Source organism: Ursus americanus, chromosome 7 (assembly GCF_024610735.1).
Source record: "Ursus americanus isolate L20-20 chromosome 7, mUrsAme1.1.p, whole genome shotgun sequence".
In the NCBI taxonomy this organism is placed as follows: domain Eukaryota; kingdom Metazoa; phylum Chordata; class Mammalia; order Carnivora; family Ursidae; genus Ursus; species Ursus americanus.
In genome coordinates this window covers 24,129,449-24,147,981 of record NC_142133.1, presented here as the reverse complement: position 1 = coordinate 24,147,981, position 18,533 = coordinate 24,129,449, and the positions used below count along the sequence as shown (strand labels likewise).

General features: G+C 41.4%; 1 long non-coding RNA gene across 1 annotated transcript in view; it reads right to left on the bottom strand.

Moving 5' to 3' along the window:
* The window catches only part of LOC123786114 (uncharacterized), a 36,135-nt gene that overhangs the window by 9,823 nt on the left and 7,779 nt on the right, over positions 1-18,533 (bottom strand). The window contains exon 2 of the long non-coding RNA XR_015725076.1: positions 3,618-3,816. This is a non-coding gene — a long non-coding RNA (uncharacterized LOC123786114). The remainder of the gene's footprint in view (positions 1-3,617; positions 3,817-18,533) is intronic.

Genomic DNA, 18,533 nt, shown 5'->3' with positions numbered 1-18,533 from the left:
GCCTCAAAGCAGAGCTGGTGTTCTGGAGGGTCTGTGGCTTCCCCGCCTCCCAGTGTGACTTTGCCTCCCAGCGACTCTTCCTGCAATAGGCAGTGAGTCCCCCCCCCCCCCCCTGCTTCCCTCCATTGCTCCAGCTCTGGATGAAGCCCATTAACTCCTCCTTTGACTCCCAGCCAGATCAGCGAGTTAACGATCGAGCCGCAGGGAACCCTGGTTGCCTCAAACCTCACCTCCGCTGACAGCAGGGGGGTGTAGGGCACCCCTTAGCACATGATAAATCCTGCGGTTCCATAACGGACAGCTCATCTTCAGGCTTTAGAACTTCCAAAGATTTTAAAGAGATTGCATCAGCATCTCCTAAAATCCCTTTTGTTTCACTGACAGCTTTAAAAGATCGTCTTCCCTGGCTGCAAAATTACGGATGTCATTTTTGATGATCAATGTTATTTGTCATCCCAGAGGATGATTTCTGGTGAGAATTACAAAGATGCCTTTACGAGACGGGGCCAGGAGCCCAGAGTAAATCAGCGGATGGTTTTATGGCGGCCCAAGTGACAGAGCTGAAGTAATCGCGTGGAAAGTGACACCAGACTCTAAATAACACTCTCTTCCACATCGCCTCTGACCTACAGCTCATTCGTTCGTGTTGCCTCTAACCAAATATGTCTTCAGCCCGAAGTGTGGGAGACTACTCCGTGAATCGTTATCTGATGGACAATGGCCTTCAGCCCTGCTCTACCAGTAACCAGCTGTGTGACTTATTCCACATCAATTAAGCGCTCTGAGCCTCAGTTTCCACAAGCGTAAGGTGATCTCTATTTTAGTGCAAAGGTTCTGTGTTGCTGTGGTATGTCCTTCATGAGAAAAATCTGTATGGTTCACTAACCATATCCTTCATTACCAAAATGAAGGCTGGCTGAGCAGCTCACCTGCTGCAAATCTACAATGTCACAAACTATACAGGAATACTCTGGAAAACATTACCCCATGATCAGTTTAAGCAACTATTCCCTGCCTACTTAAGGAAGCCTGACAAACACTAATTACTCTCATTGCATTAATTTGGTTTCCCAGACCTCCTCTGATACCCAGAAATCAAAGGCTAACCCCCAAGCTAGAGCGTTTTTGGAGGAAACCCACAAATGAAGTTTCTAGGGCCCAACTTCACATAGCTACCGAAATAATAGTTTTTTGACTTTCCCTTTATATAATGAGAAAGTACAATTGGGTATGAGGAAATGGGTCAGACTTATCACATCCCTGTGCAGGCCTTCCTGTGACATTTGGGGGGCCTGGAACAAAGGTACAAATGAAGATCAGTGTTTTGTCAGTGTTTATGATTTCAGAGCCCTAGCTAGCTTGGGGCTCACAGCTGGGGCCTCTCTACCCAGACCTAAAAGCTGCCCTGTGACTACGTGACCCGCGGGATCCTTGGTGGATCAAACGAAGCTAGAGCGCGTTCCCCAAGTTTGCTTCACTCGCACTGTGTATGTTAATCTGGGTCCGCCAAGAAACAAAGAGACGCCAAGACAAGACTTAAGGTGCAACAAAGTTATTAATGGAATTCTTGGGAGAAAAAAAATGGGAAGAAATCAGGAGAGGCCAGAACTTTTGGACAGCAGTGCAGGTCTGACTCCAAGCAAGGAGCAAAGGGAGGAAAGAAGTTTGGGGAGAAGTGTCTTACACGGCAGGGCAATTCTATGCAAAGCCAGGGTGAGGTTACTGGGTGGAGCTTAAGGCAGCCTCTGTCAAAGAGCAGCGTCTCCCAGGAGCGCACCTGCCTGACTATTCCTACCACACTCAGTCCCTGGCTGGGAGCAGCGTGGGAAGCGCGGCATGGGTGTAAAGGCTCTGACGGATTTCAGAGAGCAGCACCTGGAGCCGAAGTTCAAGTCTATCCTCTGAAGTCTCAGATCCGAGTGGCTGCCATAGTGTTTTATTCACATCGACCTTCTCTATGTACTAACATGCAGATGAAGCCATTTCTCAGGATTGCCAAACAAGCTCCTGGTAGTGTGCGGTATAAACTCTTTTAGCTTTTGAAAGTCAGCGATGCAACCGAGTGGCTAAATACCTGTTTCCAGAAGATGGCCTACCCCTATTTAGGTTGCAGGTGTATCTATCCAAGGAATAAAAATCTCAAGAAGGAGTGCTACTGGCCACATTGGCCAGAGTCCTGCTGTCCCACTCCCCTCTCTGTCCTGCGGTGACCAGGTGGCTCTCCTTTGGTGAGGACATGGGCTCTGACTCATAGCTCATATCTCCACCCACTTTGATATGTCATCAGTGCCCTTGTGAAAATAAGAGCCCTAATGTAGGTATTGAATGAAGTTTCTATTACTGAAAAACCCAAATTACCACAAACCTAGTGGCTCAAAACAACACCCACCTATTATCTCACAGCTTCTAAGGTCAGCACAGTGTGGTTTGGTTCTCTGCATAGGGTCTCACAAGGGCAAAATCAGGGTGTCAGATAAGCTGGGTTCTTAACTAGAGGCTTAGGGTCAGAAGCCACTTTCAGGCTCATTCAGAAAATTGGCAGAATTCAGTTCCCTGCCGTGGTAAAGGTGAGGTCCCCATTCCCTTGCTAGTTGTCAGTTGGGGGTTACTTTGGGTTCCTAAACGCTACTTGCCTTCCTCACTACACGGAGCCCTCCAACGTCAAAGTCAGCAATTGTGCATCAAGTCTCCCTCATGCTTCAAATCTCTGCATCTCCTTCTATTGCTTGCCAAAGAAAACTCTCCTCTTTTAAAGGTCTCATGTAATGAGATTAGGCCCAACCAGATAATCTAGGAAAATCTCCGTTTCTTAAGGTCCACTAATAATCAGTCATCTGAATTACATCTTCAAAGTCCCTTTTGATCCACAACATACCGTACTCATCATACTCATATCCAATTCACAGTCACGGGGACTAAGGCAGAAAATCTTGGGAAAGGTGCATTTTTAGAATTCTACCTACAGTGGGTATCTGGACCTAAACATCCTCTAAAATTATCTTCTTTGATAAAAACCTTGCTGACATAACTCTTAAAAAAAGGATGAGAACATTGGATAGTTTGAAGCCTACAGACATGCCTGCCAAGGTGATGGACAGGGACTGCTCCAGCCAGCACACGCTCCCAAAGAGACTAGAATCCCCACCGACTCTGTAACTCCACCAAATGCATCTAGACGCATCAATAAAACCACTTCACAAGACGCTCTGCTAAGCAGAGAGAAATGCGATGATAGAGGATTACACTTTCAAGATTGCAACTTTAGAGGAATTTAAAGAAGCCAGTCAATTTGATAAATAAGGAAAAATCATGACAATTCAGGAATATGGAGAATAGTGCAATGCAAGCATTTCCCCACAGCACTGACAGCACACAGACACAGAAGAAAGCTACTAAAGACAGAGCAGACCCAAATAGAACCTACTTATATAAAAATAAAAGGCAATCCAGTGTCATAAAATAATGTTATAAATTTAAGAGCTAAACAGTGGGAAAATGTATCTAATAAAATAACAGATAAAATGTAAGTGATGTTTATCTTCTATCTCGTTGGCAAAAGGCTTTTTAAGATCAAAAGCAGAGAAGTCAGAAAGGAGCATGATGTATTTACTACATACATTTTAAAACTCCTATACAGGGGCGCCTGGGTGGCTCCGTCGTTAAGCGTCTGCCTTCGGCTCAGGGCGTGATCCCGGAGTTCTGGGGTCGAGCCCCATGTCAGGCTCCTGGGAGCCTGCTTCTTCCTCTCCCACTCCCCCTGCTTCTGTTCCCTCTCTCGCTGGCTGTCTCTCTCTCTGTTGAGTGAATAAATAAAACCTTAAAAAAAAAAAAGAAAAACACCTCCTATACAGCTAAAAGCAACCACAAAATTAAAATGCAATGAGAATTATGAGGAAATAAAATATATGTATTTTATTGTATGATCTATAACAGTGGCTAATAAGTTTAATATATAAAAGCTCATGTAGATTAATAATCAAATTAATAAAACAATAGGAAAATGATCAGAGCACTCAGACTAGCAATGTACAAAGGAAGAAATACAAACAACTATAAATTATATGAAAAAAAATCTATTTCATCAGTAACCAAAGGAAATATGAAAATAATATAAACAATAAAATGCCATTTACTACCTATCAAATTGATAATTAACTATACACACGCCCACACACATATAGTTACCAGTGTTGACCAGGGTGTGAGGAAGTCAATGCTTTCATGTGGTGCTAAAGTGAATGTACATTGATTCCGTCTTCCTATAAAACATTTTTGAAATAAAAGCTTAAATGTGTACATACTCTTTCTTCCAAAACATTTACTTCCAGAAGTTTATTATAAGGAAATAATCAAGGATGTGCATAAATATTTATCTACAGAAGTCTTCATTCAAGCATTAGTCATTACACTAAAAAATCTGGCACAATTTCAGTGTCAAAAAATAGGGAATTGGTTAATAAATTATGATGCACTTCATGTAGCTATGAAAAATCATGCTCTAGAAGAATGTTAAATGGTGTGGAAATGTTGTGGTTCATTATGTATTGTAGAAGGAATATAAGAAACATGCAAGAAAAAAGTATGTACTCATAATACCATTTTGTAAAGAAAGATGCATTATATGTAATAATAATGTTTCATATGGAAAATAGATTAAAAATGTAACACAATGATCACGGTTTTCATTGCTGGGGTTGGGATCATGGAAGTTTCTTGCACTTTTGTGCATTTTTCCAAGTTTTCTATAATGAACATATTATCAAAATAAAAAATTAATTTTAAAAACAGTCAAAAATAAATGCCCAGAATGCTATAAACTAGGTGTCTCAATGTAATTGGAAATGAAGACAATTGTCTTTGTCCGTGTCATTGGACAGAAAGGAAGATGTAAATTCTCAACAAGTGACCCATGGAGTCTGGTTTCCAGGCATTTGCCCAAAAGCAACAGGTATGTCCATGGTGTCCAAGAGGAAGTGATAGTGATCCGTCAGCTCTTGAAGCTGCCTGTTGGCCTCACTGCCTCATAGGAATTTATTCTGGTCATTTTATGAACATCCTACTTTAGTTTGATTTTCCTTGCCTAACTTCTTTCTTTGAAAAATTGTGGTGCTTCTAAATCCTTTTCTTTGCCTGTGTCTCACTATAATCGTTACAAGACGATAAATTGGGGGCACTTGGGAGGTAAGCAATATCAAGAACTCAGGGCATTCATACTAAACTTGGAAATAATCTGAAAATAATGTGTCCAGGGAAAAGCATGGGGTTGAGAATGTCTGATTTCATGTAATTGCCTTTAAGTCACGTTCCAACACTCACCTGAGCCACATTTTTTCCTTTCAAGAGATTTTGCCTGGAAGCAGTTTCTCCAAACTGCCTGTGAACAAGGTTTTCACAGGGGCTCTAGCTATCAGCTGAGAGTCAGTTTGAACTACATGGGCACCAATTTCATGACTAATGCTAATAGTAGTATATAATAAGAATAAAAATTAACTTTAACTGAACATCTCTAAGTCCAAGAATTTTGCTTAGCTCGCCATAGGGATGATCTAATTTAATTCTCCTAAAACTCTGAAAATTAAATGCTATTATTGTCCAACTTCAAAAATGAAGAAACTGAATTCTGTAAAGCTCAAATCTAACCATTAGCAGTCTTCTTAAATGCAAATCCTCTAGAAAAAAATTAAGCCTTTTTTATTGGAGAGTTTTCTACTACCTGGTTTGTGTTTCCTTGCCTGTCTTTGGACCCCACAAGCTCCAAGACCTATGGAATTAAATGAAGTCACATCAGGCATTTTCAGTCAGTGTACCTGGCTTGTCATCCCTCATACTCGACTGGGTGCCTCTGTAGTCTCACCTGATAACTTCTGGGAGACTCAAGTGTCCCAGCAGGGGCTCGCTCTGAAGTCTGCTCACCCTGCAGTCTTTTCTTCCTTTCGTCTCTCTGTGGATGTCCGCTGGCCCCAGAGCTACTTTGCCCCTGCAGCTGCTCTGCCCACAATTTCTATGTGTTCCCCAAGTTGAAAGACCTTCCATGCTGCCTTCACTTCAAGCCTAAAGGGGCTGAATCATGGTGTGTTTTGCACAATTATGGAAGACAGCGTTCTCTTGTTAAGGCTCAGATGTAGACCTTCGGAGTTCCCGCACTGAGAGAGGCAGATGCTCACGCCCCTCTCCACTTTCCCTTGCACAACACTCCTTCCGGTCAGGCCCCCTCCCACCTACCTGGCAGGCTGAGCAGCTCCTTCAGAATGGCCCACGCACTGCTAGAGCGCCAGGTCACCGGATATGGCCAGACGAACCTGGGCTCATGTTCAACTACAGCCCTTCTCATCAAAAGTAAAAACACCCATCTCTTTAAAGCTAAAGGCATGCCATTATATAGATGAAAATATCTGGGGAAAAGGACTGTGGCTCAAGTATCAAATTCTTCTGGCAATTAAAAGTGAAGACCGTATGAGACCTAGTTTATTGTATCAACTCCACCTGGTTTCGTTGTGGACAATTTCCGTTTTACTAGTCATCTCACTTTGTATTCCACTCACTTTCATTGACATTTATTTCATATTCAAAGGTGTGATTAAAAGGGTAAAATGACGCTGCAGGAAGGGCATTATATAAATGTTGTGAATTCATTGATTTGACTCTTCCAAAGCAGTAGGTGGCATTGAAAATGGTACTATAATTGAATTTTAATCATTGAAATATTTGCACCTAATGCCTTTTCCCTTTTTACAACTGAAGAGCAAATGTAATGTTTGTGTTTAAGAGAAATCGTGTGTCTTTAATTCAGAATTCACATAACTGGTGAGTTAGGGATTTCAAAACATATCCAAGAGTATTTGGAATTTTAAGAAAATTAAAATCAAAGCCATCCTGGAACTTATAGACTATAGATCTGGCTCGGAGTAACAAACTAGGATTCACAGGTCAAACTGGGCCCACTGCCTATTTTTGCACAACCCACAAGCTAGGAACAATGTTTAATTTTAATTTTAATTTTTAAATATTTATTATTTTATGTATGTATTATTTTATTTATAATTTTCATTTTTAAATATCTAGCTAAAAACAAAGATTTTTGCGGGACGCATGGCTGGCGTAGACAGTTAAGCGTTGGACTCTTGATTTCGGCTCAGGTCGTGATCTCAGGAGCATGGGGGGATCTCCATGTTCAGTGGGGAGTCTGCCTGAGATTCTCTCTCTCCCTCTCCTTCTGCCCCTCCCCCTGCTCGCTTGCACATACTCTCTCTCTCAAAAAAGGAATAAATAATTTTTTTTAAATTCTAAATTTTTAGAAAACTTTGGCAGATAGATAGAAGCAAGGGAAAATACATAACAATGCTAGAAATAACATCAACTTTGGATCTTGACAAAAACTGGGAGTAAAACATAGCTTTATCACTAGCTATGCAACTTTAAACACATCACTTAGTCTCTCTGAGTCTGATTTCTCAACTGCAAAATGGAAATGAAAATACCCACCTCATTAAAGTCAGAGTGAGGATTATTAATAATGTAAGTAAAGTGCCCTATTTCCATGACTGGAGTCCACTAGCTTTTCAGTGAATAATATATAGAGTGCTGTGGTTTGGGTCAGGCCTCTTCAGCAACACACACTCCTGAGAGAGGTCTTCAAAAAGAAGCTCAGATTAAAAGGGTAAACTTCTGAGTTGCTTACGTGCAAAAACTTGCAAGACCTTTTACTATCACCATCCACCCACATGTACAGGCATGTACTCTGGGGCAGTCACCTTGAAGAATATAGGAAGAAAGCTTTCAAGAATTTCAGAATCTAAAGAGAAAAGCAAAGTCAAGAAAGAATAACCAATGCAAAAAATGTCTCCAAAGGTGGCAGGCTGGGAAAGCCTTCCAATGGCTAAGACTCTGAGCTCTGGAATTAAAAAGACCAGGGTTGAGGCTTCATCTTTGTTACTGACTAGACATGTGTCATTGAGAGGTCACTGAAGCTGCTTTACTCTGTTCCCTCTTCTACAAACTGAGAGCCGTATCAGTACCTATCTCATTGAAACTTTGGAGGATTGAGAAAGATACTATGACATGCTTGAGATGGTGGCTGGCATATAGCAAGAATTTCATTCTTTCATTCATTCCACATATAGCAAGGTGCACACCTGTGTACCAGACACTGTGGCCGATGTTAGGGAGAAACCAGTGACCAAGAGTTGTGGTATCTGTTGTAACTGATGGGGAAACAAGGCAGTATACAAGTAATTGAACACGTCAGTCAGTCATAAGTCATAAGAATTCTATAAGAAAACAAATAGTGCCAAAATTCAGAATAAAAGAGGGGTTTGTATTGGCCGAATGTTCAATTAAGGCTTCCCTAAGAAGATGACATCTTTCTGAACCGAGGTAATAGGCCAGAGTATGGTTAGCAAGGGAGAAAGTAATAGAAGAGCAAGCCAGAGGGACAGGCGGGAGCTAGATGATGGAGATCTTTGAAACCATCATGAGGAGGTCAATTTCGTTCCTACTACAAAGGAAAACATTTAAATGACTTTAAATAGAGGAGTAATATGATGGGGTTTCTACTTTTAAAGGGCTTCTAAGTAAATGGAGGAGGGCAAGAGGTGAAGCAGGGGGCCATTTTGGGAACCTGTGCAGGAGGCCAGGAAAAAGATTTGTCACTGTCATCTAAGGAGTTCCAGAGCAGAGGAGAGAGCCAAGATCATCTGAACAGTTGGAATTGGCAGGATGTGCTGATGTATTAGATACGAAAGAGAGGGTGTATCAAGAAAATCTCCAGGTTTGAGAGGGTGGGTTCCCCTGCCATTTCCCCAAATTTGGAAGACTATAGGGAGAAACAGCTTTGAGGGTGAAAGTGAAGAGTTCCGTTCAGGACATGTTTCTGAAGTTCACCATTTAGAGGCGGGGTGGAAGAAGAGATATCAGTTAAAGGGGCAGAAATAGAAGGAAATCCAAATAAGTGTGAAACTAGGAAGTCAAAAAAGGAAAGGCGAGGACTTCAAGAAGAAGATGGTGGCAAGTTGCATAAAACACCACCATCATCGTTATTCCTATTATGAAGGAAATATTGGTATGGGGTCTTATGTGTCCCCTCCTCTAAGCAGTCATATGACTATAACAGCCCCCTCAACTGGGCTCTATCACATCACCATACTCATTGTATCCAAATAATGTATCACAGCTGATAAATGCCCTATTTAATTGTCTACAGTGTGGATCTTCTACTTAGAATTCAGTTTCACAAAGATAGGCACCCTGTCCTTTTTGTCCTCACTGTATTCTCAGGGCCTAGAAGAGAGCTTGGCACATAGTCAATGTCCAGTTAATACATCCCGGATGAGTGAATGAATGAGTGAACGTTGGCTTCCTATTCCTATCTCTTTCGTTTCTCTTTCTCTATCTCTGCTCTTTCCTCGACGGTCTCCTCAAAGTCATTTGTCCGGCTCACTTAAAACATTATATTCAAATTATACTTTAAACATTTATATAACTTGTCTCTTCCTTCTGCCTTATGAGGATGGCAGGAGAGACATCCCACCTCCATTTTACAGAGAAGGCAGCAGAATAGTGGAAAGAAAACTGGATTTAGACTCAAGAATCCTGACCTCACATATAAGGTTATACTCTAAATATCTATACAATTCTAAGCAATTGCCTAAGTGGTTCTTAACCTCAATTTCCTCATCTGCAAAATGGAGATAATAATCTTATACCAGCCTTTAAAAGTTTCTTATAAGGAAAATGAGGTTATATATAAACAGCACAGTGAAAGGCATATAATAGTGTTAGAGAACAGGTGTGCGTGTGAGTAATAGTGGTAGTAATAGCAGTAGCAATAGTACTAGTAATATTTGAATACAGCGTGAAGCAATTTCACATTCGGATGAAAGAGAAATTTGAGCCTTGAAATTGGTATATTGGCCAAATCCTTCAATGACAAACATTATTAAAAATGAAAATCCCCATAAAATGAAGATCTCAAGCCTTAATCAGTCACTTGCTTATTGTCTGAATTTTGCTTATCGCAGTGGGGTTGTAGTATTACAAGAGGCTTTGGATACTACTTCCTGGAAGTCTACTTGACCCAGTTCCATGAATTAGAGAGAAGCCACAGTATCTGGCATATTGTTAGGAAATTGAGCTGTATTTGGAATAAACTTGGTGTTGATGCTGAACTGTCATAAGGATCAAAATAAGCTACCTCACAGATTAATTTAAAAAGTTTACTATTCTTTCAAAAAAGAATTTGCTGCAGCACTTCAAATATTTAAAGCAAGCTCATGAAGAAAGTCTCCAGATCTTGAGGCCTAATTGAAACTAGAGAGAGCAGGGCTCAGTTCATGAAACTTCTGGGCTCAAGAGACCTGGGCCCCAGTTCTGGAATTATGTCCACGAGCACCACCTTGTTGCAAGAATATTACCAAATGCACACTAAATGACATTTAATAATGAGACGTACTCTCAGGTTTCTTTCGGTTAGGGTATTTCTTTGCCTCCTGTCACCGTAAAAAAAGGAATAAATCTTTACTCAACTTGTACACTTCCTCAGTTTGGTCACGCCTAACAGCCTGTCCCTTGAACATCACATCAGGAAAGTACTATGGCTTTATTTTGTCTTCTGAAGAGTTATGGTGGGGTCTCCTTTTTCTGCAAACCTGAGTTTGGCCTTTGCAACTGTAGGATTCTAAGCTTCTTGAGGTCAGGTACTCTAGATCAGTTTGCTCTTACTGCAAAATAAACCACATCAAGACACAGAAGCTTAAAATGACAGCCCATGATTCCAGAAGCCACCAGACCATTCTTCAGATCTCAGCTGGACTCCTTTCTGCACTCAGTAGCTTGTTCTGGAAGTTCACTGGTTATGTCTGGGGTCCCTTGTTTCTCCCCGTGTGTTCTGTCATCCTTCAGCACAGAACACCCAGATAGGGTTCCAAGAGGGCAAGGGAGAGGTGTATGGCCTCTTGAGTCCCAGCTTTGGGACTAACTAGCATATTGTCTGTTTGCTGCATTCTGTTGGCCTAAATAAGTCCCAAGACCAAGTCAGATTCGAGGGGTAGAAAAATATTCTCTGCTTCAGGAAGGGGCCAGCTGTAAGTTCCTGTTTCAAAAGGTGTGGATAAAGGGAGGAGTGGAAAACGGGGTCAGTTTAGCAATTAATCTACCGCAAACCATGACTTACTTGTGACTATGGCTCCAGTGCCAAGCCCACCCAGTGTTTAGCTCATAGGAAGCACTCAATAAATAATCACTAAAGGAGTAAAGGAATGTTGTATTTGGGCCTGAGCCCTGAGCCTTCTCTTATTTCTCTGTGATCCCTGGTTTTTTCATAGATGTAAGCTGCTTGGTCTTCTCTTCCCATTGTTCTCTGGTCTTAGCTAGGCCTGATATCAGCTAAAAAAACCACCAACATAACTGGGACAATACTGAGTCAACATATCACTACTGAAGAACAAATCTAATGAAAATATTTACATCCTGAGCAGATTTGGAACACTGACACTGCTTCTTTACTTTGTATTTGACAATGGGTAAAAGAATGAATTTCCACAAATTGATGTTTTACAAGGATAGAAGGAAAAAATGTGGTGCAACACATACAAATCAAACATATTTCTAGGATCTTTACATATATTATCCAGTTTAGTCCTCATAATATTATGGATATTATTATCTCCATTGTAAAGATTCAGAGGTGCAAGATAACATCCCAAAGGATACCCAGATAGTAGGTAGCAGAACTGACGTTAGGTCATGTCCTTTCTTTTAGAGCACATGTCCTCTCACATCTAATAAAGAGAAGTCTTGAGTTTTAATTTTCAAGCAGACTAAGAAAGGAAGGCCATTTGACCTGAGATGAGGGTGTTAACTTACGAACCCTAACTCTTGAGGCAAGCCAATCTTAGCTCTCTGTAGTGGACAGAGCCCCTGACAATTTTGCAGCAAAAGGCAGAGGAAGATAGCGTGACCTCTGCATCCTCTGCAGCTGAGACAAGAGTAGAGCCGATGAAGGATGGGCTCTGAAGGCCCAGATTGGCCAGCAATGAGTTAAGGACAAAATGGTGGCCTGAAGATATACCTGAGCCCCGGTGAGGTTACAGTCATAGAGCCATTAGGAGATTAAAGACACTTCCCTTCGGTCAGAGTGTAACTGTTTTGTTCATGACATTGATGAGATTCTTTTTCTATTAAATTTAACCCCAAACACCAACAATTAAAAAAAATCTTTCCTATATCTGTGATAACTTCCTTGTATGATCTAGAATCTTGTTTCATCAAATTCTTCTTAAGATAGGTAGAGAAATTGTGTGACAATATGGCATGAACACTGAACTGGCAAATCAGGAGGCCTGGATCTAATACTAAACCTTATATAACTTTGAGCAAGATTCTCATATCTCTGGGTACCATTCTCTTCATATGGCAAATGAAACCCAAAAAACTATCATTATTGAGCTGCACCTACACCCTGAATGCCCACCATCTCTCAACATCACTTCAGATGAATTAGCCAGTTAATTTTCATATATAGATTTCCATGCTTTAGATCCTAAGACCACAGCTCTTTGGACCAGGATCAACCCCTGACCCAAAGAGCAGCCATCTATACGATGGTTGGTGACCTCTGACTAACAGGACAATGCTATACTAGATGGTGTCCTTGGCCACATGCCCCGTCTCCTAACTCTATCCAACTGAAGTCACTCCTGCATCACAATGTATACGTCAACGATTCTTTTTTTTTTGTATAAATTTCTCCAAAATACATGTGACAACTCAACAACAAAAACAAAAACAAACCAATTATGAAATGGGTGAAGGACTCAAAGAGTCATGTCTCCGAAAGATAGACAAATGACCAACAAGCACGTGAAAAGATGTTCCTCATTAGTCATTAGGGAAATACAAATCGAAACCACAATGAGATACCATTTCATCCCCACTAGGATGGTTATAATTTAAAAAGATGGAAAATAACAAGTGTTGCCAGGAATCTGGAGAAACTGGAACCTCCGTACATCGTTGGCAAGAATGTAAAAAGGTACAACTGCTTTGGACAGCAGTTTGTAGTTGCTTAAAAGGTTAAATCTAACGTTACCATATGACCCACTAATCCCATTCCTAATTCATACCAAAGAGGATAGAAAACATATATCCACACAAAAACTTAAATACAAATGCTCATAGCAGCATTATTCATAACAGCCAAAAAGAGAAAATAATCCAAATGTCCACCAACTGATAAAACAAAAGGTGGTATACCCATTCCATGGACTATTACTCAGCTTTTTAAAAAGAATGAATTACTGATATATTCTATAGTCAATGGACCTTGAAAACATTATACTAAGTGAAAGAAGCCAGATGCCATAGGCCACACACTGTATGACTATGTTTATATGAAATATTCAAAATAGAGAAATCTATAGAGAGAGGAAGTAGATTAGTGGTTGCCAAAGAATGGAGGGAATGGGGCCCAGTAATGGGAACAGGGCTTCCTTTGGGGGATGAAAATGTACTTGAATTAGATAGTGATGATGACTGCACAAATTTTTCAACATATTAAAAATGACTGAATTGTACATTTTAAGAAGGTAAACTTACAGCGTGTGAATATATTTCAATTTTTTTAAAGTTTAAAGAAAACCCTTGTAATATCAATGTTAGTATTATCTTTGTGAGAAGTCTAAGACTTAAGTGACTTACTCTAGGTCTCATGTAATAAGTGTACGGTTAATAAATAGTCATATTTTATGCCTCCAGTGTGTGCAAAACAACATATATACATGTACATATGTAAATATTCTTATGTTTATATGTAAAAATGCACATATGTTTTGCAGAAGGAAGATAGTACTCCATTCATTTCTATTCAATGAACAGCCACTTATTGAGCCTAGTCTGTTCTAGGCACTGAGGATAGAGAAAGAAAGAAAAAGTGGCACTTGTAACTATTTTCCTTTAGTGAATTACTTTAGCATGTTAGCTGGGAATAAAAACAATGAAAGAAATTCTACTCTGGACCTTTAAGTAAGCTTAACCTTTCCGCACAAGACCAATCAGCACAGACACCTCACTGCCATCCCGGGACCTGTGTTCCTGACCTGCACTCCTTTTAACGCTTTCTTCCCTTAACTACAAAGTCTCACTTGGTCCTGGCATCAGTCCTATATCTGACTCTCTGGAAAGGGTGTCCGTCTGTTCTTAAGCTCCCCATGTCTCCCGAGTGTCGCTAATGGCATAAGCCCAGTTTCTCTCCTGCAGCACGATGACCATTTAGGACCAGATAGTTTGGGAAAGTGTCCTCTGCACTGTAGGACGCTTAGCTGCCTCTCTGGCCTCTACTCGCTGATGGCAGTAGCAACCCCATCCCCAGGTGTCACAACCAAATGTCTCCAGACATTTCATATGTTCCCGGAGGAGTAAATCACCCCAGGTTAAGAATCACTTCTCAGCCTGACATTTACTCGAAGGCTCTTGCCGGCCTGCTTCCCGGCCTGGACCATTGAGAAAGTTGCCTCTTCTAAACCGTGCTTCCTGAAATCGATCTGAGCAACAGCACACACCCACTCCAGAACAGGCTGCTGGCGAGCGGTGGGCGAAATCCCTTGAAAACCTGTTTTCAGTGCTCACCTTCAAAGGCATCTAACAAGTTCTATCTAGCTCTATCTAACCACAAGAATCTAGAGTACGTCTTTTTCTGAAGACCCCGCTCGACCCCCCAGAGAAATGCCCCTGATGGATTATTTTAGTTTCTGGATCCAAACAATATCAGCCCTGAGTTTCTGTGAAAAGGAAGTAGGACAGATGTGGGGGCTTCTAATCATTAGGGGTGCTACCTGCTCTGGTCCTTTTATGCAGGGACCAGTTACAAGGCCGCACTTAACTGGGAAGCTGCCTCAGCTGAAAAGAATGAAAGCGTGTAGGAGCAAGGCCTGATAGGCCCCGACTTTAGGTGTTCTGGGTCTAAATCGGGAATGCAACTGAGGAGATTTCAATCCACCAGAGCAGAATAAATGTGCGGAACAGACCATAGAAAACTGCCTACAGAGGCAATAGTTCTGTGAACTGTACTGCTCAAGGACTTTGCTGTTAAAAGAGGCAACCTATTCAAGGAAATGCTAAGGAAAAAATTCTATTGTTACTGCCATGTGGAGGGCCGATTCTTGTCAAACTGTCACATGGATTGTATTGGAGCTTTATGTGTCAGAAACTCTATTCGCCTCCCTTGGTCTAAAAAGGGAACATAATGGCTCACAATGTTGGGAAGACCAAGGGGTAGGCCAGGTTCAGGCACACAGGAATCTTCAGGTCTCTCCCTCCCCCTCTCTCCTCCCTACTTCCATGTTTGTTGCGTACTCTCAACTTGCAATAGACGGTCACCATCACCATCTGGATTTCACTGTTGATATCGATCTCCAAGAAAAACTCTGATAGACCCTCCTTGAGTTACTTGGACAGGTCCACTAGCACTATCTGATTGTGAAGCCAGAAGGGGCAGTGCTGCTGGGAAGGTAATGCACCAACTTTATGGCTCCCACTGCAGGCCTTCTCCACCTGCCCCTATAGGCGTTCATTGTCCTCTCACTGCCCAACACTCCCTTCAGCTCTCCTGGAATCCACAGGCACCCTAGTTCCCTCCACTCCATACTTTCCCTATAGCCTTCAAAGCCCACTCTCCAATAAGGATGGAATGCATACATTTGGAGCCTGTGACAGAAATGTTTGGAGCCTCCTGAGGTGAAAGGGGAGGGTCAGAGCCCATTGGAGTACATTATGTATGCAGTTGTCTTACCTGAGTATGTGCTGATTCAGCCCATTCTAAGCAAGAGGTGTCATTTCATTCATTTTAGTTTGTATCAGAGTTTTGGGAACCTCTCTGAGGTGAGCCCTGGCAAAGTATAGCCATGTGTCTTAGAAAACAACTAGAGACTACGTCACTACCTCAAAAACGAATGATGTACTATATGTTGGCTAATTGAATTTAAATTTAAAAAAAAAAGAAAAAAGAAAACTTTTAGAGAAGGCTGGCATTTGCCTACCTATTCAGACAAACTCAAACTTAAAACTGCCTTAGGGTGGGCACCTGGGTGGCTCAGTCAGTTGAGCCTTTGTTCTGGGATTGAGTTCCACATGGGGCTCCGTGCTCGGCAGGGAGCGTGCTTCTCCCACTACTGCTCTCCATGCTTGTGCTCTCTCTCTGTCAAATAAATAGATAAAATCTTAAAAAAAAAAAAAAAAAGGGTTATAGGAGTAGAGGCCAGAGCCTGGAAACAGCTTTTCCCATGGCTAGGGCTGCCAGAGTGGCCCCTGATTACCCTCACTTGAGGGAAAGTCCCCCAGAATTTAATCAACTTGACCAGGTCTGTTCTGTACTCAGAGTTGGACCAGGGGACCAGCGGCCAGTGAAAAACCATATTGAACCCCCTAGTGACCAAATCCATCTTCCCTCACACTCAGGAAAATGTCTTTCTTACATAGTTCTCACAGTTTTTTGATAGACTATTTTTTGTCATGTTGTTTTTTTAATAGCAAGAGGACCAGGAAGATTGTGAAAAGTTCCCTCAAAACCAGAGATTACAAAATTCAGAACAATATTTTGGAGTCTACCGGCTAAAATAGACTCTTCGGCACATCTTGTTTTCTTGCTACTACATAATGACCTTGGCCTTTGGGGCACCAGCCAGAGACTGGTTAAGGATTGACACTGTCGTGATTACCACAGGCCTCTCTCCCGTGTCTTTGGGGAGGTCTGTATCAGCTGTGAGGATTATGTCTAATAGTCATATGTACATGAGAGGCCAAAAGAATCATCTCCTGTTTTCTATATGATGCTTGGCAAATACCAGAGGTTTTGAAGCATTGCCGCACACAGAATCACCTGGGAAGCTTTCAAAACACACCTATGCCCCGACTCCAACCTCAGAAGTACTGACTTAGTCTACGGTGGAGCACAAACATTGCAATGTATTCAAAACTTCCCAGGCGATTCTACTGTACAGCCAGAGTTGAGAACTTCTGGCATAAACAAAAATCTAGTATTTATTGAGCTCTTGCTACATGTCGAGCACTACAATAAATTGTTCACAAGCATTATCTCATTCAAGTCACATGACAGCTCTACCAGGTAGTTACCATATTCTACCCATCTTATAAATGAGGCAATTGAGCTTAGAAGGTTTTAGTCATTTAAATAGCTGGTAAGTTTCAGAAACAGGAATCTGCTGTCTGGTCTTTCCAGCCAAAAAGTCCACGTGTTTCACAATTATGCTAAAATATCCTACTATATTCTGCTACCTTCTGAACACATAGGATTATGGTAACCAAATCCAGAACAGAAATAAAATACATGCTACCGAATGGGAATATGGGAAGAAAATGTCAAATGGGTGAGGGAGATTTGCTGAATCTAAACCAAATAAAGATTTTGCTGTCCTACCAGCTGGGAGCTTACTTTCTTGACCTCAAGAGCACTATATGATTTCTTCTCTGAAGAAGAAAATTATGATGATGACAACAATGACACGACAATAATGTGGGAATATTAGTAAACTCACTTTCTTTTAGATACTCAGAAAATTTATTAAAAGAAGATACACTCGCGCACAGACATATACAACACAGGATTTTAATCATTTGCCCCCAACCTTCTCATTTTACATATGAGGAAACTAGGACACAGAGAAGTGAACTGACTTGCTCAGTTTCCCATAGATAGATAGATAGTAGATAGGCAGATAGATAGATGATAGATAGATAGATAGATAGATAGAAGATAGATAGATATTTAAGTTTATTTATTAATTTTTCTAGTAATCTGTCACCCAACATGGGACTCAAACTCAGACCCTGAGATCAAGAGTTGCATGTTCCACCCACTGTTCCAGCCAGGTGCCCCTCATAGATATTTGAAGAAACTGTCACAGAGTCTCCTGACTCCTAGTTTGGGCCACTTTACCTGATAGAGATTCCTCAGGAAGTTGAATCAGCACCAGAAAATACACACAAGCTATAATAGCACTTCTCTAACCTCTGTCCAGGACATGACCAACAAAGCTGTGTTCATGTGTTTGTTTTGGTAGTCAGAAAACAGTTCGCAGGTAGGTGGTCTTCTTGGGAGAGTCTCAGAGCTGTGTCCTCCATTATCTGTACTTTAAAAAATGTCTCTTCCAGAATGGCTCCCAAAACTGTGGGAAATGAGGCCACTGAGGCCGTAAACATTGGGATTTTGCTTTCCCAGCGTTTTCCAAACTGGTTCTAGACTGACAGGTCAGGATCACTCAGGATGTTTGTTTGAAATATGTATGTGTGACCATGAACCAGAGCTACCAAATCAGAATTTCTGGATGTGAAGCCCACTTTGAAAAACTACTCGGGATTCTTCTGCACACAAACATTTAAGAACCACTGATCTTAGGCAGCAGCCTTTCCTGCTACAAGTGGGTTCCCAGAAGGACCAGAATAAAGTCAGCAACTTCATGACCAAAAAAGCTTTTATGTGCTCTCAGTTCTGATTCTTTACTCATGCTGAGAGCCATGACATTCCA